General features: G+C 36.2%; 1 protein-coding gene and 1 pseudogene across 2 annotated transcripts in view; both read right to left on the bottom strand.

Moving 5' to 3' along the window:
- LOC101726214 (PRAME family member 12-like) overlaps positions 1–21,984 on the bottom strand; it is a 113,924-nt pseudogene that overhangs the window by 8,197 nt on the left and 83,743 nt on the right. The gene's annotated exons all lie outside the window — the stretch shown is intronic.
- Positions 1–21,984, bottom strand: part of Skap2 (src kinase associated phosphoprotein 2) — a 310,376-nt gene that overhangs the window by 216,825 nt on the left and 71,567 nt on the right. The gene's annotated exons all lie outside the window — the stretch shown is intronic.

Genomic DNA, 21,984 nt, shown 5'->3' with positions numbered 1-21,984 from the left:
AGCAATAGGAAATTAGAGAACTTAATCCTACTTGATGAAACTATCCCTAGCAGCTGCCCTACATGAAACAGCCAGAAATAATTTCCAGACCACAGAACGGCTGAGTTTTTAGTCATGGCAGATCCCTGCTGACATCCCACCAGGTGTGTTTGATGGCTCCCCTCTACTCCACACCAGATGCCTCTGGACGGCAATCTCCTTTCTCTCACTTTGGGATGGCTAGAGGGGAATTAGAGCAAATTAACCTAATTACTTTCAATTTTAAAAAATCAAATGTGGAGACTTGAATTTCCATTCATTTACTGAGCAATTATTTACCTCCTACTACATGTTGACAGTGTACCAGACTCTCCGGATATGTGACAAATATTGGAGCTCTCACCTTCATGGAGCATAAAGAAGAGCCAGGCAGAACAGCAGTAATCAGACAAATAAATATATAATTACAAGTCATAAAAATGCATCATGAGAGATTATAACATAAAGACTCGATTTAGACGAGCACTGAGTGGCTGATCGAGCTAGGCCATGAGAATCAGAGACTTTTACAGAAAAGTGACACTTAAAAGCAGGGGAAGGCCTTGGATGGTTTCATGCATGATCTGCAAACATTAAGGTTTCATAGTGACTGAATAAAAGGAAGGAAACATTAGCAGGGAAAAAGTAGGTCCACATAAAGGTTACTTGAGGTGTCTTGGTCTATAGATGCAGTGGTTCAGACAACAAAAATAGAACTGATAACATTTATTTGGAGGCAAAATCAATAGAACTTGGTGGTGATCACCAGGTGCGTCGTAAGTGGGAAAATCAGGAATGGGTGACTTGCATAGCAAGTCATTCCATGGAGAGGTATTTACTCCGATGGGGAAAAATGGAGCAACGAACCAAGGAGAGAAGACAGTTCTGGAAGTTCTCTCAGCGTGAGCAAGCTTTTACAACATTTCAAGCGGAGACAAAGGTAGACATTTTTATATACAGGTCTGGACCTCAGAAGAGAAGTCACAGAGATAAAAAAAATCACAGAATTTGAGATGAAAAATGGAAAATGGAAGAAGAAGCTCCTCAAAAATACAGGCTAAGAGTTTTTAAAATGTAATGCTTTACCGGCAAATAAACATATGAAAAAATGTTCAACATCACTGGTCATTCGAGAGATGCAGATGAAAACAACATTGAGATTCCACCTCACCCCAGAAAGAATGGCTGCTATCAAGAAATCAACAAATAATAAATGCTGGCAGGGGTGTGAGGAGAAAGGAACCCTTCTCCATTGTTGGTGGGAGTATAGACTGGTGCAACCACTGTGGAAATCAGTATGGAGATATCTCAAAGAACTAGGATGCATTTGACCCAGCTATTCGCCTGCTGGGTATCTTCCCAAAAGAATTAAAAGAATCACACCACAGTGATATATGCACACCCATGTTTATAGTGGCACAGTTTGTAATAGCTAAAATTTGGAGACAGCCCAATTGCCCATCAACTGGAGACTGGATAAAGAAGATGTGGCTTTTTTATACAATGGAGTACTACTCAGCAATAAAGACAAAGAAACTAGAGTAATTTATAGGCCATACTCTTAAGTGAAATAAATAGGACACACATGTGTAAATATCAAATGGTTTCTCTGGTGTGGGAAACTGAAAGTGTAAATAAGGATCAAAATGTATAATGGATAATATGAAATAGGAAGAAAAGGTTCAAATGGAAAGGGGAAGTGGAAGGGGTAGGGGAAAGGAAAAAATATGAGAAAAGGAAAAACTGGAAACAAAATCTTTGTAAATAGGGAGGGGTGGAGGGGTTTGAATGGAGGGCAGGGAATGGGGAAAAAATAAGAACCAAGATATATCACATAAAGGTACATATTCTCAATGATGAATGTCATCATATTGTATGCCTAAAATGTACCAATAAACTTAATGAATAAAAAAAATATATCTCTAGCAAAGACCACAGTTTGTATGATTTCATTCACATGAAATGTCCAGAACGGGTAAATCTGTAGAGACAAAAGTAAATTAGTGGTTGTCCAGGGGATGGGGAAAGGAAAAATGAGGAATTACAAGGTTTCTTTTTGGAGCATCAAAAATGTTCTAAGACTAGAAAGTGGTGATCAGTGCATAATCTTGTGAATATGCTAAAACCACTGACTGCACACTTGAAGGATACATTTTATAATTTGTGAATTAAATCTCAACAAAATTGTTACAAAAAAGAAAAAATCAATCCTCCTCCCTTTACAATATTTTTTGGGCTAGAATACAAGAAGCTGAGTTGAAAACTTGGATCTTCTGCCTCCTCCCCGGGTCTTTGCTAGTCTTCTTAATCACTCTGTCAGCTGCCCACAGGCTCACCTGTTCCATCAGTACCCAGAAACTTACAGGTATAGAGCTGCAGAAAATCACTTTATCAGGCTTTCAGTGCTGTGGTCCAATACAGCCGGAGACAGCCAAGTATGGTGGTGAATACCTGTAATCTCAGCACTTGGGAATCTGAGGCAGGAGGAACGCTGTAAGTTTGAGACCAGCTTGGACTACATAGTGAGTTCAAAGCCAGCCTGATCTATATAGCCAGATCCTGTCTCAAAAACAAACAAATAAAAAGTCACGGACAAACTGTACTGGTTTTATCTAGAGCAGCATTCTGCTCATAAATTATAATAATGTATATAGAAAACATAAATTTTACCTCATTTATGAACTAAATCAATTTTCATATGACTCTTCATGTAGTCATAAAGATAGTATCTCTCACAATTGTGGATTTTTTACTTTCTCACCATTTAAACCACGTTGTTTTTCTTTTCCTTATTACTGGACAGTGAAAGTTCCTTTGTTACAAAATATCAAAAAAATGTCATTGGAATGTTCCTTGGATATTCCAACTTTACGAGCCACCATATACCCTATCTTTGCTTTCAACATTTTAATTCTCAGTCTAAGGGAAAGACAAGATAACCCCTCATTTAAATGATCAATGGACAGAAATTTGTACAAAATAGCAGACAACTCTCACAATTCTATAACTTAGAATGTGAAGAATTTAAAAAATAATACTTCAGAAATGAAAATATCTCAGTATTTTAAATTCAAGTTTTTCTGTCTCTCTTAAGCTTTTGGATTGTGTCTGTTTTTGAGCCTGACTGCATGCCACACATTGTGCCAATACCTCACATATGTTATCTCATTTTATTTTTGTAACAATTCTCTCTGTCAACCCAAGAGACTTTTTTTCTCAAACAGAACCATGAATGGAGAAAAAGTGGTGCTCAACTAGGGAATTGAGTTTGGAGTGCCTTTTCCCAAATACTTCTTTGATTTGTTACTATGCCTGAAATTCTAACATTAAATTCCACCATTGAGTTTGAAGATTCATTTTTTGTTGTTACCGTGGATCGAACTCTGGACCTTACGCTTGCTAGGCAGGCAGTGGAACCACTGAGCTAAATCCTTGGCCTGAGTTTGAAGATTCTTCAGTCTGCTTTTAGAAAGTAGAAATTCTTAGGCCATATTCAAACATAACTGTAGTTTCATGGATTCTAGGAGCTCCCTCCTAGAAGTATGGTACAGATAAGCAACAGAGATCAGAGCACACAATGCCTAAGCCAGCAGACTGGCACAAGAGGGTGGCCCCATGTGAAGATGACTAGTCACAACTCTGGTTTCTTAGGAGGCCCTGACACATCTGTATTCTACAAGAATAGGGTACTTTTCACAGTTCCTGTTTTCTTGGTTAGTTCACCTCCTACCTGCTATTTCACTGGCTTCTGAGAAAAGTTTCTTCTTAAGATTCTGTCTACTTTCTATAATAAGACTGAGAAAGTTTAAGTGATTTGCCCAATATCATGGAGTAAGTGATAGAAGCAGGATTTGAACCCACACAAAGTTGGTGTTCTTAATCACTGTTCAGTATTTTTCCCATGATACTGTACAATTTCAGGCATAGTTAGGAAGCAATCCAAGAATGTTTATTTTGGGTACCAACATCACTTCATTTTCCAAATACTATTTTCCTAACACCTTCTCAAATCTGACTCTCAAATGTTTTATCCATACTTAGAAAAAACATAGCTAAATTAACAGCCTTCCCAAAATATCTTTAGTTTAATAAAGCCAATAATTTAAAGTTTTAAAATAAAGATCAAACCTTAGAATTTTAGGAATTATTGAGGATGGAGGTTGCTTCTCACATATAATTAAGTGGATTTAGATGAAACACTTTGATCTTGGAAAATATGAAAGACCCACCAGCAAGCCAAAACTTGTTTTCAGCAATATATTGCTATAATTAGAACTGTGGCTCAGAGAGGACTTTTTCCAAGTTCCTAATTTAAATAAGAGAATGAATAGTTTCAAGTCCCCATAGTACAGCCTTTTGATGGAACATTTTATTACAAATATGAAAAACAGGAACCAGAGACTGGACCATTGAGGACCCCCTGGGCACGTCCACCAGCCTCCAACTTAGCCGTGTGCATGGGCAGAGCAGGCGCAGGCTGAGTGCACCCTGCTCAGTCCAGCTCACTCCACCCACTTGCAACCAGGAGACCAAAACTGTGAGGACCCCCCAGGGCACACCCAACAGCCTCAAGCTTAGCCACACTGGTGCCTGCAACAACAGGCACAACCCGCCTCTTGGCTATACAGCTACTTGGATCCACAGCACTGAGGCACAGAGGGGCATAAAGGCCATTGTCCTGAGCTACAGAAGTGAAAAACAGAGAGAGGGCCTCTCTCAGGCTCCCTGATGAAAACTGAAGCCCACTGGAAAAGTGAAGAGAATCTTTGCAATAAAGGCACACCAGACCACCGTACTCGGTAAGTTGGAGGGATCATCACCTCCCATTGGAACCTGGGCTATCTTCAGGGGAAAGGCAGCTGGAACCTGCAGTAGAACCTTGCAGAGTGCAACCCAGCAGGAGGACAGGGAGCTCAACTTGGGACTGACAGCCAGAAAGCTGCCTGAATCTCATGAGTCTGTGACTGGCTTACTGAGCCTCATTGACTTATAACTGCACACTGCTGCCCACGTTGTCTATTGTGACAGCAGAGACATACCCTGAAGGAGGCCCTTCATTTTTATCTTTTATTTGTTATTTTCAAAATTACCACTATTTTTTTGCTCTTATGTTTATTTTTTTTTCTACTTTGCTACTCTTTTAAATTTTTTATTTTTCTCTTTTTTCTTTCTTTTCTCTTTTCTTTCTCTCTCTCTGTCTCACTCCCTAGCTGTCCCACATTGTTCTTCATCTCCCTTTGTGTTCCTGTTCTGCCTTTAATTCATATTTCTTCTTTATCTTTCTTTTCTTCTCTTTCCTTCTCTTGACTGTGCCCTCTGGCCCCACTGATAACCTTCCCCTATCCTTCTACTTACCTATTCCTCCCTCCCCAATGCCTTCTAACTCCCCATCCCAAAGGGTAAAGTTATTATATTGAAGAGTTTATTCATTATAAACATATGTCGGGTTGGTCCTTGATTTTGATTTAATTCACACAGTTAAAGGTGATAGATTAATAAGTACCACAAATTGTCATTTTCTAAGAGGTACTTGATGATATTGTGTTGCTGATTGTATCACTTGGGCTAAGGTGTTGTGATTGATCTAATCAGCTGTCCTTCCTGGTATAATGAAAATGAGACAGCCTCAGAGCCATTAGACACTCAAAACCTAAAGACCAGCTATATCTGGAAGACACCCCTGAGAAGCAACCATTCCATAAGTGTTCTAAATACATCAGCAAAGATACTTACAATAAACAGCTTCAAAGTATCAACCCAGGAACTAAACCAAAGACAGTACCAAAAACAAAAATGAGAAGACATTTAAGCAAGGCACAAACTCAGACTTCCACCCCACAAAAGGCAAATTCTGGGGGAAACGAGGTGGAAAAGTCTGATAATCAACCACCTGGACACCCTGAACTGATAGCACAAGAAGTAACAAAGCAGTGAATGAGGCCCTAGAAAAATTCAAAACAGAAATAATTTCCCAGATAACTACACAGATGGTGAGCAGAGTGAAAGACATGATTAGAGGCTCTAGAACAGAAACAGATAAAAAATAGATGAGCTCAGAAACATGCTGGAAGCCATGAATGCCCAGCATAAGAAATAAATGGAAACCATGATCGCCCAACATAAGAAGGAAATGGAATCCATGAAACAGATTCAAATAGATATTCAGGAGATTAAAAACTCCATTGAAAGCATGCAGAGCAGATTAAGGGAATCTGAAGATAGAATATCAGATATAGAAGACAGGATTGCGGTTAAGGAACATGAAAACAGAGATTTCTTCAAAATAGTAAGGGACCACAAGAAATCAATCCAGCAGCTGCTAGATGATGCAAAGAAGAATAATGTAAGATTGATAGGAGTCCATGAAAAAACAGGAGACAGTACAATTAACATAAAAAAAAACTCTTCACAGAAGTAATAGTAGAAAACTTCCCAGACAGAGGTGGAGAATTGGACATACAGATAAGTGAGGCATATAGAACTCCAACTAGCCATGATCAAAAAAAATTTACACATAGACATAATAGTCAAGATCCCAAAAACCTAACAGAAGAACAAAATCCTATAGGCAGTTAGAGAAAAGAAACAAATCACCTACAAAGTAAAGCCCATCAGAATCACAGCAGACTTCTTAACACAAACCCTCAAATCAAGGAGAGCCTGGAGTGAACTATTTCAAGCCCTAAAAGAAAATAACTTCCATGGTTTCGCCACCTGCTGTGCAAGTGCAAGGACCTGAGTTTGATCCCTGATACCAAAAAAAAAAAACAGAAAAGAACTTCCAATCTAGACTGTTGTATCCTGCAAAATTATCTTTCAAAATCAATGGGGAAATTAGATACTTCCATAACAAAGAACACCTGAGAAATTTCATGACCACAAAACCAGCACTCCAAACAATTCTAACCAATATCCTAGAAAAAGACAATGAAGGTCACAACTCCATGAGGCCCAACAGAGGGAAGTCACCAGGAAAGGTAAGAAACTAATGGGAAAGGGGGGGAAAAAAAGAAATAAAAGAGCCAATAACAGCAAAACATCATGACAAGGATGAGTCAATATCTATCAATTATAACTCTCAATGTTAATGGCCTCAATTCACCAATCAAAAGAAATAGACTGGCAGAATGGATTAAGAAGCAAAACCCAGCAATATGCTGTATACAAGAAACACATCTAACACAAAAAGAAATTCATAGACTGAAAGTAAAAGGATGGAAAACAGTTCTCCACATGACAGGAACCCAGAAAAAAGAAAGGGTAGCAATCTTAGTTGCAGACAAAGTAGATTTCAAACCAAAACTAATTAAGAGAGACAAAGATGGTCACTATACCCTTGTGAAGGGAACAATCCAAGAGGAAGAGATAACAATCATAAATATATATGCACCAAAATCCAATGTCCCCAACTATACAAAACAAATATTAATGGACATGAAAAATCAAATAAGTACTAATACAATTGTAGTGGGGGATCTCAATACCCCACTATCACAAATAGACAGATCATCTAGACAAAAAATTAACAATGAAATTCTAGAACTGAACCAAACTATTGAACAAATGGACTTAATAGATGTTTACAGAGTGTTCCACCCCACAAAATCAGAATACACATTCTTTTCGGCTGCACACAGGTCATTCTCCAAAATAGACCACATGCTAGCTCATAGGACATGTTTAAGTAAATGCAAAAGAACTGAAGTTACCCCCTGTATATTATCAGACCATAGTGCAATAAAATTGGAAGTCAATAACATAAGGAACCACAAACCTGCCACAAACACATGGAAGTTGAGTAACACCCTCCTGAACAACCAGTGGGTCACAGAGGAAATTAAAGAAAAAATTAGACAGTTTCTACAAGTAAATGATAATGCCACTACAACATACAGGAATCTATGGGACACAAAGAAAGAAGTTCTACGCAGGAAATTCATAGGAGTGAATGCCCATATTAGGAGAACAGAGAGAACTCAGATAAATAACCCAATGCAGAACCTCAAGCTCCTAGAAAAAGAAGAACATAACAAACTCAAAGCTCGTGCAAGAGAGATTATAAAGATCAGAGCAGAAATCAATGCAATGGAGACTAAGAGAACAATACAAAAAAATCAATGAATCAAGGAGTTGGTTTTTTGAAAGAATAAATAAAATTAAAAAACTGTTAGCCAACTTTATCAAAAAAAAGGAAAGAAAAGGCTCAAATCCATGCAATTAAGAACAAAAAAGGTGAAGTCACAACAGACCCAGCCTAAATCCAGAGGATCATCAATATCTACTTCAAGAACCTGTACTCTAATAAAATGGAAAACACAGAAGAAATGGACAGATTCCTGGATACATACGAATTGCCAAAATTAAATGAAGAAGATATACAAATTCTAAACACCCCAATTACAATGAGTGAAATTGAAAATGTAATAAAAAATTTACCAACAAAGAAAACCCCAGGTCCTGATGGCTTCATTGCTGAATTCTATAAGACATTTAAAGAACTATCGCCATTACTTTTTAAACTCATCAAGGAAATTGAAAGGGAAGCAATACTTCCAAATTCATTCCTGGAAGCAAGTGTTACTTTGATTCCAAAACCAGGGAAAGACAAAACTCAAAAAGAGAACAACAGGCCAATCTCCCTAATGAACATAGATGCAAAAATGCTCAACAAGATATTGGCAAACAGTATACAGAGGATCATCAAGAAGATCATACACCCTGACCGAGTCAGATTTATCCCAGGGATGCAAGGATGTTTCAACATTCATAAATCAATAAATGTAATACACTATATTAACAGAGTCAAGGACAAAAACCATTTATGATCATCTCAATAGATGCAGAAAAGGCATTTGACAAAATCCAACACCCATTCATGATAAAACTCTACAGAAAATTTGAATAGAAGGTCTTTATCTCAACCTGATTAAGGCTATCTATGAAAAACCAACAGCCAACATCATACTAAATGGTCAAAAACTGAAAACTTTCATGCTAAAATCAGGAAAAAGATAAGGATGCCCACTATCACCACTCCTGTTCAATATAGTTCTGCAAACATTAGCCACAAAAATTAGAAAAGAGAAAGAAATAAAAGGAATAAAGATAGGAAAGGAAGAAGTGAAACTGTCATTATTTGCTGATGATATGATACATTACATAGAAGACACAAAAAACTCAGCCGACCAAAAGACTTCTAGACCTACTTGACAGATTCAGTAGAGTAGCTGGATATAAGGTCAACACTCAAAAAACAGTAGCAGACTTCTTATGCACAATAGCAGACTCACTGAGAGAGAAATTCGGGAAACAATTCCTTTTACAATAGCATCCCCAAAAATGAAATATCTAGGAATCAATTTAACAAAGGAAGCAAAAGACCTCTACACTGAAAACTACAGCACTCTGAAAAATGAGATAGAGGAGTATATAAGAAAATAGAAGGCTGGGGATTTAGCTCAGTGGTTTCACTGCCTGCTGTGCAAGCGGAAGGACCCAAGTTTGATCCCCAGTACCAAAAAAAAAAAAAAAAAAAGAAAGAAAGAAAAAAGAAAATAGAAAGACATGCCTTGTTCCTGGGTAGGAAGAATGAATATAGTGAAAATGGCCATACTTTCAAAACTACTATATAGATTCAATGCAATCCTGATTGAAATTCCAATAATATACTTCACAGAACTAGAGAAAACAATCCAAAAATTCCTTTGGAAGCAGAAGAGACCTAGAATACCAAAAGCAATTCTAGGCAACAGAGACATGGCTGGGGATATCACAATCCCCAACTTGAAACTATACTACAAAGCTACTATGATAAAAACAGCATGGTACTTGTAAAGAAACAGACCTGAGGATCAGTGGAATAGATTAGAAGATACAGAAACAACTCCAGACATACTCAGCCACCTCATCGTTGACAAAGGAGCCAACCACCCTCATTGGAGGAAAGATAGCCTATTTAATAAATGGTGTTGGAAAAACTGGATTTCAGCCTGCCAAAGATTAAAACTAGACCCATATCTATCACCATGCACTAAACTAAGATCAAAGTAGATTAAAGATATAAATATTAAGACAGAAACACTAAACTAGGTGGAAGATAAGTTAGGTAGTACTCTTGAAGACATTGGCATAGGAAAAGACTTTAGGAACAAAATCTCAGAAGCATGGGAACTAGCACAAAGAATCAACAACTGAGATCTCATCTTATTAAAAAGCTTCTACATTGCAAGAGAAACCACCAACAGAGCTTAGAGACACCTACAATGTGGGAAAAAATTTTTAACAGCTGTACCTCAGACAAGGGTCTACTATCTAGAATATATAAAAAATTGAAAAAAACCAGACCCCCCAAAGTCAAAGACCCAATTCAAAAATGGGCATCTGAAATGAACAGACATTTCTCAGACAAAGAAGTAAAAGCAGCAAATAAATATATGAAAAAATGTTCAACGTCACTGGTCATTCAAGAGATGCAGAAGAAAACAACACTGAGATTCCACCTCACCCCAGAAAGAATGGCTGCTATCAAGAAATCAACAAATAATAAATGCTGGCAGGGGTGTGGGGAGAAAGGAACCCTTCTCCATTGCTGGTGGGAGTGCAGACTGGTGCAACCACTGTGGAAATCAGTATGGAGATACCTCAAAGCACTAGTACTAGAGGTCCCATTTGACCCAGCTATCCCCCTGTTGGGTATCTTCCCCAAAGAATTAAAAGAATCATACCACAGCGATATATGTGCACCCATATTTATACTGGCATAATTTGTGATAGCTAAAGCTTGGAAACAGCCCAAGTGGCCATCAACTGGCAACTGGATAAAGAAGATGTGGTTTTTTTAATAAAATGGAGTACTACTCAGCCATAAAGAATGCAAAACGAGCAACATTTATAGCTATATGGATGCATATCGAGGCCATACTCTTAAGTGAAATAAATAGGACACATATGTGTAAATACCGAATAGTTTCTCTAGTGTGAGAAACTAAAAGTGTAAATAAGGATTCAAATGAATAACTGATAATTTGAAATAGGAAAAGGTCCAAAAGTGTAGGGATGGTGGGAGGGGAAGGGGAAAGGAAAGAAGGGAAAGGAAAAATTATGAGAAAAGAAAAAAAATGGAAATGAAATCTATGTAAATAGGGAAGGATGGAGGGGGTGAAGGGTGCACAGGTAATCGGGAATAAATAAGAATGAAGATACAGCATGTACAGGTACAAGCACCCAATGATAAATATAAATGTTTTGTATACCTAAAATGTACCAATAAAAGAATTTTTTTTTAAAAAATAAAAATAAAAATATGAAAAACAATATTGCTGTGATGTTTCAAAAGGGGAGATTAAAAGAATGGTTGCTAGCTGAAAGTCTTTTATTCTTGCTTTAAAGAAAAAAAAAGGGGGTGCTGCTTTTTAAATTCTTCTCAGTCTCCTTTCCTGACAAACCTGTTTGATGGGCATCAGGGACCTGAAGCAGAGCTTCCAAGGAAAAAGTAGCCATCACTCATGCTTCATTCGATTTCTATGACAGAATGATCACATTCTGTAGAACCTGACATAAGCACATCATTATTAAGCCTTGCTTTAGCATTTTTTAACTGATCACGGATGCTGCAGTCCTTGGTGGCTCCTCTCTGTTGGCACTGTTTGTAGTTATTTGACCTTTTCTCAGTGGATAATCCACACAAAAAGCCCTAATTACTTCCCCAGCTTTGACCAGCCAGCAGTGTGAATAATCAATGACACTCATTTAGGTATTGCACAATCAGATGCTTATGGTGTTTAAAGAACATTTTTCCATTGACCTGCCACAGCTGTAGGACAATTACAAGCAGTAAAGCTGCTGTTGTAATCACAAGATGACCAGGTGACCTTGTGGGTTTAAAGTTGATGACTGGGGCCTTGACTGGGGCATAGTCATGATACAGAACATATTTTGGGAGAGAAAGGAAGCTTCATTGTATACTAATGTGACATGCTCAGCCCCAAGAACAATGTTCTGATATATTGACAAATCATAAGACTTATATTGGCAGGTAAAATTCAGTATTTGTATCCATGGCTTCAGCTACTTCCCATTGTACGTAAAACAACTGATAAATAAGATTAGGAGGGAACTCCTCAAGCTACACCTCTTTCTACACTTTTCTTAAGGTAAATGTGATAATAAAGCTTTAAAAAAGGGCTTCCTATCAAAATAGAGATTTAAACATTTCTAAAATGTTAAATTTTTAAACATTTAAATTGCAATAAATTTTAATCAACTCTGAAGCCAACTTTCCCCACAAAGACCACTGTTACAAAGACATAAGGTCTGTGGTCCTTTGAAATTATCAAATTACATATAAAGCTGAATTGTAATATAAGTTGTGGGAAAATAGTGTGTTTCTGAGAATGTTACTCTACAGAAAATCCTTTTTGGAAACAAGGGTTCATCATCTAAAGTTTGGGAAATGCAGTGTACAATACCTGTTTTTTAGAAATTTACAATGTAGTTTAAAGGTTCTGGAATGTGTTTTCAAAACAGTTTGAAAAGTGCTAAAATATAGGCCTATAGGCTCTTTTTTCTTGTTATTGCCATCTTCTATGAAAACTTGATTTGTAAAATTATTTATTGTCTCAGAATGTAGATGAGTAGACATTCTACTTTATTTGAACTCCTTTGGAATTTTTATAATATTGCGTACTTACTCATTAAAAGGGGCACAAAGTAAGACTGGTACATAAAAACAAGCAACAAAACAAATTGGTAGAACAATATAACAATTTTGGTCCTGGCAGAAAAAGAATGAAGGAAAAGGAGTATCCTAAATGAGGGGCACAGCAGAGGAAGGTTTGGGAGTAGAAAAAGTCCCAGATAAAAGAAAAGGATGATAAAATAGTAGGTAATGGCACAGACTGCCTTCTTTCTTAATTCCAAGGTTGTCCTGATTTAATCTGGCAAAGAAAGCAAACCAGCTCATCAGCATGCAATTGATGATTTATCCAGCTTGCTGTCAGAGGCAGCACTGTCTAAAGACACAGTTGAGAATGAGGAAAAACAGGCCAGTGAATGAGCCAAGAAGGCAAATCACTGAAAAAAACATACACAGCAAAAATCTTGCACATTTGATGATGTGATCTTGATAAATCTCAAGATAGCTAAAGCTTTCATGTTTGGGGCTCTTGGGATTTGTAGCCCAAGTTTTTACTGATACTAGCAGAAACCAATACATAATATTTGTAGCATGTGAGCTGGTTTTTAAACATTACTTTTAGCTTCAGCAGGCATCACTGTGTTTTCCTCTAGTATGGGGAATGCTTGGGTGATATTTATAACTCTGTCTTTGTACATGTTCATTGCTTTGTTGGAAGAAGAGGCCTACATTTTTCTGGATTCTGCAGCACTCAAGATGGGGAAAGATTTTACCCTTTACTCTGCAGTACCATCTTTCAACAACTCAATAACTCCGTACAACTAGTTCCAGCTAATAATGTGTCCGAGAAATTTTTTGGCTTTTGGAATCTACTGATTTCCTCCATTAACATTAATTATTAAATGTTGCCAAATCATTAAGAATATGAGATTATTATTAAGGTCAGTAGTGACAGGAAGTTGGAAACAAATATAAGGGATAGGGGGACAGGAGGCAGAAACAACCGCATCACACATGTTTACTCAAGCAAACTGCTGACTAAATAATTTCTTCAGCCATTCTGAAGACTCAGTCTTGTAATTAAAGGCATACTGGCGAGTGTGGCAAGATAGTGTGTGGAATGCATGCAATACTGCTAAGCCTAGTTATACATTTTGCCTCCTCCAACCCTATTATGACTGTATACAGCTTTTATATAACTGGTAGCACTTTAGATCCCTTTCTAAATTTAGGCAAGAAATTTCTTGAAGAGTAGACTTAGAAGAAAAGAATCAAGGAAGTATACACCCACGGAGTAAAATATATGAACCCATGAGGCCCTGAGTACTCAGAAACTGAAAGTCTGAGAGTTGGCATATGGCATATGTATTATATGCAGGAAATATCAGTTTTAGTGCTTTATGGATAAGGAAACTGAAGCATGGAAAAGTTAAATGACTTGACAAAGTTTATAGATAGTATTATATATCAGAGTATACCACAAAGAGCTAATCTTCTAAATGCAGTGCTTTCCAATGTTTTTCCTTTAATTTTTTTTTTTTGGTACTGGGGATCTAACTCGGGTCCTTGCGCTTGCGCACCAGGCGGCGAAACGATTGAGCTAAATCCCCAGCCCTGGTTTTCCTTTAAAAAAAAAAAGTGATTCAGTATATGATTGAGATATATCTATATATAAAATACATTAGCAAGATATTTATGGGTATATAAACTTTCATTACATTCTCTTCAGTAAAAGAAAATACTGGGTTTACTACAAAATAGGAAAAAGGAAGTTATAAGGAACCTAGGGTTAATTATCTGACTCCTAATTATATATAATAAAACTTATTGTTAAACACATTGATTGAGTTGAGGGGGAAAAAAGCTTCATTTATACCTTTCAAAATTAAAACTCAGAATAAAAAACAACAGGATATTTATGTAGAAATATTTGCTCTGCCTTCTTGTCTACTTAAAGTTGCACATCCAAATACGCTGGGCATTATTTGAATAATTTGGATGAAGGTCACCTAATCTTTTTTCTTCTTTGATTAAACTGCTGTATATAAGAGAGCAGTTTTCACATTCAGGATGAGTTCCTACATGATTGAGAAACTAATTCAAAGGAATGTGTTTTAAACTTGCAGCAACTTAGCAATTCATTGTTGTTAATATTTTCATTAAACCATACAAATCTTTCTTGATATGAACACAGTTTTCTTTTTCTAATCAGTCAGCGTATCTGAACATTAAAGCTTGTTTAATTTTCTCAGTGTTTTTGTTGGTTGTTTGCTCTGAGGAATTTGGCTTTTTTAATAAAGTAAATAGAATTTAGGGAAGTTGCCAGTAAGAAAGCTTCTAACAATGCAATGAGTTTACCAAATATTTTCAGAAAAAGATCATGGTCAGTAATTTGGGCATTTTATGCACAGAAAGCTAAAAATCTGAATGTTACTAACTTATTCTTACACATTTGATAAATGCTAAAAACTAGACTGGTTAAACTATATAAAATAGTCACAGTATTGCTCTGTGTGAAAATTTATTTCAAGTTTCAGTTTAGCTTGCCAAGAACAAATCTCTGCTCAGCCCCTTGGCTGAGACTCTATTTCATGACCCAGTAAGGCAGTTTCCTCAACAAAAGGCATATTTGTTTTTGTTGCTGTTGTTTGTTTTTGCTTTTGTTTCCCAGCATGAGGAGACTGAACTATACATGCTAGGCAAGTACTCTAACACTGAGCTAGCTATGTCGCTAGCTGAAGAGATAGATACTCTTAGCCAGTAACCTACATCTAAATGGGAAAATAGGAAGGAAAATGTATGGGACATATATTGCCCTAAGTTCCACTTCTGTGTAAAAGTGGTTAGAACTAGACTACTCACACTCTTAGTACTACAAAGAAGTCCTGACTGCTCTGTGTCAAACTCTAGCTCTCTGTTTCCTACAACATTCAAGTCCCAGGGCTTTAACTTGGAGTTAGCAGTTGTCATAGGATAAGGTAATTTGGGAAGACCTTTAAGACTATTTAGTATAGGGGTACCCAAACCTTCATGGTACATAGCATTGTGAATGTCTTAGTAATTTTTTTCTCTTTACTATACTCCTAAATCAAAAGCACATTTATGAACTAGTTTGCTCTGAACACTTAATCAGTATTTATGGTCAGATATGGTGGCAAATGCCTATAATCCCAGCACTGCTTAGCAGAGGCAGGAGAATTCCAAATTTGAGACCAGCCTGGACAACTTAGTGACTTAGCAAGACTTTTTCTCAAAGCAAGGAAATAAAAAAGGGCTGGAGATAGAGCTCAGTATGAAGGCTCAGTACTAAAAAAAAAAAAATTTTACATATATATGCTGCTTTTAAAAAACAAAATTTTAAAGAATCATATATTTACCTAATTCTTAACAATTATTTCCTGAGGTACACTTACTTGGTACTATATATCTCAAACCTTGCAATCAAACTGACATTACCACATTCTTTTCTTGTTCTGATTTTCATGTAGTACTTGCTTTTTATCATAGCAGTGACCATAAAGAGATGGCATCAATAAATGTCTCATGAGATAATGATGCAAAATTCTCTTAAGCTATTATTCTGCCTCTGAAAAGCAGGTATCATTCTGAAAAATGTCAAATATCTGTTTTTCCTTGAAAATTCAAGGCATCAGTGTAGGGGCCTGGAAGTCAGAGATTTTTTTTTTTTTAGAGACTTAATTTAAGGTGCCATTGATAGAAAACATGTTGGGGTTTAGTAGTTACAAACTCTCTCTAGAGGGTTGATCTAGTGGACTGGTATAAGGAATTCAGCACATTTATCGTTGGCTCAATTATGTATGACCATTTAAAGTTCGGCAGCCTTTAGACAAAAAGAAATAAATTTCATCAAAAGATTAAGAATGGATAGCCCAAACATAAGAATCATAATGCAAAGACAGATTGGGGTGATTAAGGGGAGGAGCCAAGTTTAGGCACTTAGGCAAGTTTAGTTTGTTTCTAAGAGACTGGAGTAGATTGTAATCAGCTGGGTCCTACACCTAACTGTTTATGGAAGTTATCTATGAGTCTGATTTTTAAAAAACTGTTTTAAGGTTCTTTTTTTACCTGATGTGAATTATGTATCTAAAGACAATAGATTTTATTTATTAGTGTGTGTTTTTGGTTTTAACCCTCCATCTCAGTGGTTTGAATGATTATTTTAGCTAAAGAATTTAAAGACTTTTTTATTGTGTCTTTATACCTGTCACTGTGGCTTTTTAGCCTTGTTGAACCATAATAATGAGATTTAGGGGTGATCTTTTTAATAAGGGAATGTCTATGAACCAAAAGAATCTCTTGGCAATTGTGTTTCTCATATCTGGTCTCTTTAATATCAGGTTATCATGTGTATGTCTGGGCAATTAGATTCCAAAAAACTAAATTCTAAGCTGGCAGTGGGAATAGGTGAGAAGCAACCTATTTTGAAAATATATATATATATATATATATATATATATATATATATATATATCCCAAATAGCTCAGAAATTAACATTACAAATAAATCACTCTAGAAGTGACAGGTGAATATAGAGCTATTCCTATTCTTTCCTCAATTCCATGCAGCTCCTCAATCTCAGTAGAGGACAAAAATGTTTATTCTGTGAAGAAGATTGGGAGAACCCAGGCCCAACTGAGATGAAAATATCATACTAAAAAAAATAAGAAGATTAAAGAAGTTTTACATATTAAACTTTAAAATCCTCAGTCCTCTTTCACTATTCCACTCCAAAATGCATGCAGTCAGATTTATATGTTCTAAGCAGGAATTCTTTTCTGGGTAATATGACCAGCCCAAGAAGACATACCTAAAGACATATTCTGGCACATTCCCTACCAACACACCCACAGAGATCAACCTACAGTAAAGTTCAAAGTCAACAAGCTCTATCCACCTGTTCAAAGTTTCCATCACATTTTTAGTTTATTATTCTTAATCACAGACAGCTAGACATATGAAAAAATCTCTACTAACAAGCCAACTAACAAAAACAAGAGAGGAAAAAAAGCAACTTGGAAGAAATATAAACTACATATAGAAAATTTTCAAAACGCAAAATAGTTACACCTTAAAAAGACAATAAAGTTGTTTATTATACCAATGACAGATGTACAAGGGATGAGGATGTGGCTCAGTGGTAAAGTGCTTGCTAGCATGTATGAGGCCCTGGATTTGATCCCTAGCATTGCACACACACACATACGCGCATGTACACACACACACACACAAAGAAGAAAGAAAAAAAAAAAGAAATGAAAGAAGGATGAGATACTTCACAAAAAAATTAGAGAACAAGAAAGAAACCATGAAAATGAAAAATAAAAAATTCACTGAGGGGCGTTGGGATGCAGCTCAATGGCATTTATGGGGCTCTGGGTTCAACCACTAGCAAAAAAAATAACTGTAAAGGGATTATGATAATTTCCAAGAAAGGAAAGCAAAAAAAAAGCATACACATTAGAAAAAAGTGAAAGAAGATGCAAAGGAATGAGGAGCAATTCAGGACATCAAAAATCTGCTAATAGGAATTCCAAAAAGCAATTGAAGAAAATCAGTGAAGAAATCAAGAAAATGTCTCAGCACTTGAAGATAGGAGTTTCCAGAATGAAATGATCAATGGAGTACCCAGCACAATGGATTAAAAAATAGACCCACAAGGGCCGGGGATTTAGCTCAGTGGTTCTGCTGCCTGCACCGCAAGTGCAAGGACCCAAATTCGATCCCTGGTACCAAAAAAAATTAAAAAAAAATAGACCCACATCTCTATTAAACAACAGCAACAACATCTGAGCCACACAGTGAGTGGTACATGTTTGTAATCCCAGGTTCTTGGGAGGCTGAGGCAGAAAAATCATAAGTTAAAGGCCAGCCTGGTCAACACAGTGAAATTCCATCTCAAAAAAAAGTGAGAGAAGAGGAAAAGGATGTAGCTTGGTGGGGGTACTTGACTGGCATGAGCAAAGCCTTGAGTGAAATCTTCTGTACTGGAAAAAATCATGATGAAATTTCAGAACTTTAGAGCAAAGAAAAGATTTTAGTTTTTTTGAAAACACAAGTTTTAGAATCGGAATGGTATCAGACTTTTCAGTAATAATAATGGAAAGCAGACAATGGAGAAATGCCTTCAAAATTATAAATCTGAAAATGTGAAGGTAAAATAATGGACTTCAGTTACTTAAGACCTCAAAACTATTTAAGGAAGCTGTTAAAAGATATGCTCTACCAGGCCAGGGATTTGGCTTAGTGGTTCTGCTGCTTGCCTCGCAAGCGCAAAGACCCGAGTTCTATCCGTGGCACCAAAAAAAAAAAAAGATATGCTCTACCAAAATAAGAATGTGAAGTAGAAAAAAAAAGACATGATATCCTACACAAAACAGGCAAAGCAAATTCTCTAAAGCAGGGAAATAGCTCATTAGCCAAATTCAGCCTGACACCTGTTTTTATATGGCCCAAGAGCTAAGAATGCTTTTCACAATTTTAGGTATTTTTAAAAAAATAATAAGAGTATTTCATGACACAAAAAGTAAATGAAATTCAAATTTCAGCATCCATAAAGTTCTGTTGGAACATAGTCACATTCATTCATGTACACGCTTTTGTGCCATTACTTTTGTGCTATGCCAAAGCTGAGTAAATACATCTGAGACTAGATGGCCTAGAAAAGCTCAAAATATTTATTATATGACCCTTTACAGACAAAATTTTGTTTACCCTGGAGGATGGTAAAAGATCCCAGAATAATAGCTATGAAGGAAGTCTAAAGAGCAACTGGCTCAAATTAAAACAAACCAGCTAAGGCTCCAGGAGACTCATCGAAACAACAACAAATACTGATGGAACTCCTGAAGTGTTTGAATACAATAACAGAGATCTGTTTCACTTGAAAAAGATTTGTGGATAAACTGGTCATAAGTGCATAGAAAGTTAAATAAACGAAAATAACTAAAATAAATTATTTTTGAAAAATGATCTAGGTTGCCAGGTATGGTAGCACATACCTGTAATCCTAGCTATTGGGGAGAATGAGGCAGGAGGATTGCAAATTTGAGGCCAGCCTGGGCAACTGAACAAAATCCTGTTTCAAAATATAATATTAAAAAGGCCGGGAAATGTAGCTCAGCAGTAGAGCCCCTGTGGGTTTGAGTCCCAGTACCAAAAAAAAAAAAGTGGCTCAGCTATAAATAGCATTTATGTAATCATGATAATATAAACACTGGCTATTAAACAAAACAAAATTACAATGTAATTATATGAAGAAAATTGGAAAACTAGAAATGTAGCAGGCAGTAATGAGAATACTGGTGGCAATGAGTACAAGAAAGATACATTCTTATTTTCCATAGTCAATAGATGGTACCTAAGAATAAAAAGAAGTAGAACATAAGATTTAGTGGTACAGAGTCAAATACCAAGAACAACAGCTGAAATTGTTAAAAAGTGGTTTCCTTTTGTGAACGGGAAATGGGGTTAGGGTGCCTGGGGCGGGGTGTCCTGAGGATTGAACCCAGACCCCAGGCAGGCTGTTCAAATGCTGTACCACTGACCTACATCCTCAACTCTTTTTCTTATTAGTATATGTTTGTGTTACATAATACACCCGCTATTATGCTATTTACCAAGGGTTTATGAACAATTTAATTTTTTAAACTCATGTGCATATAACCTTGATACAAATAAAAACTAAATTTGATATTAATGCCCCAAAAGAAAATTCTCACATAGATTTCTAATTGGTTGGTATGCTTTACCAGGAAATTTTTTTGAATACTGATTATAAATACACCTGATTTTAAAATTGTAAACTGTTTAAAAAACAAAGATCCTATTTTACATTAAGTTGGTAAATAAAAGTGAAGGAATTTTAAAAACTGATTATTTTTAATGTACAAAAAATTCTTTTGCTTTGTTCTATTCTGTATAGGTAATTACTACTGAGAAGAACTTATCTAAATACTAACCACTTCACTTGATCACTTAAAACTACTTAAAAGATCTAATGGAAGGGTGTTTATATTGTGACGATAATATAGTGAGATAGTTAATGTAAAAATAAGCTATCTTATTAAGTAGATTATCGAAAGAAGGCCAAACACTTCTGTGTTCTAGCTAAAAAATATAAACAAATGTAAAATGAACACTTTAATGGTATAGCTATAAGTAAATATAGAATGAAAATATTGCTTTAATTGAACATGCCCAAATTTGTTTTTAGTACATATTATCTTTCAAAGTCACTCAAACTTGACAAGTATTTTAAATGTCCTAGATTTTATGATTTATACATAGAGCTTTTATCTGAGGATTTATACTGACATTGACAACCAATTTAAAGCTGGCTTAATTAGCAATTTTATTCCCTAACACATTTACATTGGTATTCCTTTTTTTCAATTTTATCACTCTTCATCCAAATGATCAGTTTGTGGCAACTAGCATCTTAGCCAGGAAAATGATTTATAAACTATTCTGTTTCACATTCATTTTGCTAAAGAGAGAAAGCACTAAATGTAAACTTAGTTAAGCACTAACTGTATTTTAAAATTGTGCTTTGAATTCACTTTCAAAATGTACTTAAAGGCTCAGATGGGTCAGGTGTACTTACCTGCATTCCTAATTAGACTATAATGGCTTCTTCTAAGAAGTCTGCAGGCATTCTCTCAGTTAATGGAATGTAGCAGTTGTTTCTCAAATCACCATCGTGAGGGCATTATGCAATTTTATCTGTCTACATTCTATTTCTGTTTTGTGTTGTTGTTATATCAGAGCTATATAGTAGTGTGTTTTCTATCATTGCAAAGGCCAGATAAAACAGTTTAACTACTACATCAAATTGGGGAATTATACGTATAAATTGTCTGCTGCTGTCTTTAGACTATGTCTGTAAAAGTTAAAAGCATTTTTCACCTTTCAGAGAGAACACTCCCAATGCTTTTTTTTTTTTTTTTTTTTTTTTTTGCCTTACATTAAATTATCTTTTAAAGGACCAGGTGCAATGGGCAAAGAGTTGGCTGCCTTCCCAACCCAGCTTTGAGTTTGATTTCTAAATGTACTTGTCCAGTTAGGAATCACAGAAATGCAGAATTTAAAGTTTAAAGACACTCAGACAAGAACTGTTTCCCTGCACCTTTTGCCTTAGGGGAGAGTAAAGGGTGGGGCAATGGCACTTAGGGGAAAGTCATCTGAATTGAAATGAACTTAATTGCTTTTCCTGTGGGTCTCCCTGATTGCACAGGTGGCTGAGAGAGTCCTCTCGTTCTCCACAGATCCATGTGGGTGTGTATGTAAGAGGAATCCAGAATTTGGAAACTGG

This window comes from Heterocephalus glaber, unplaced genomic scaffold, assembly GCF_053883595.1.
Source record: "Heterocephalus glaber isolate CG9 unplaced genomic scaffold, H.glaber_assembly_v1.0 deba00000676, whole genome shotgun sequence".
NCBI lineage: Eukaryota > Metazoa > Chordata > Mammalia > Rodentia > Bathyergidae > Heterocephalus > Heterocephalus glaber.
This window is presented reverse-complemented; position numbering and strand designations above follow the sequence as displayed.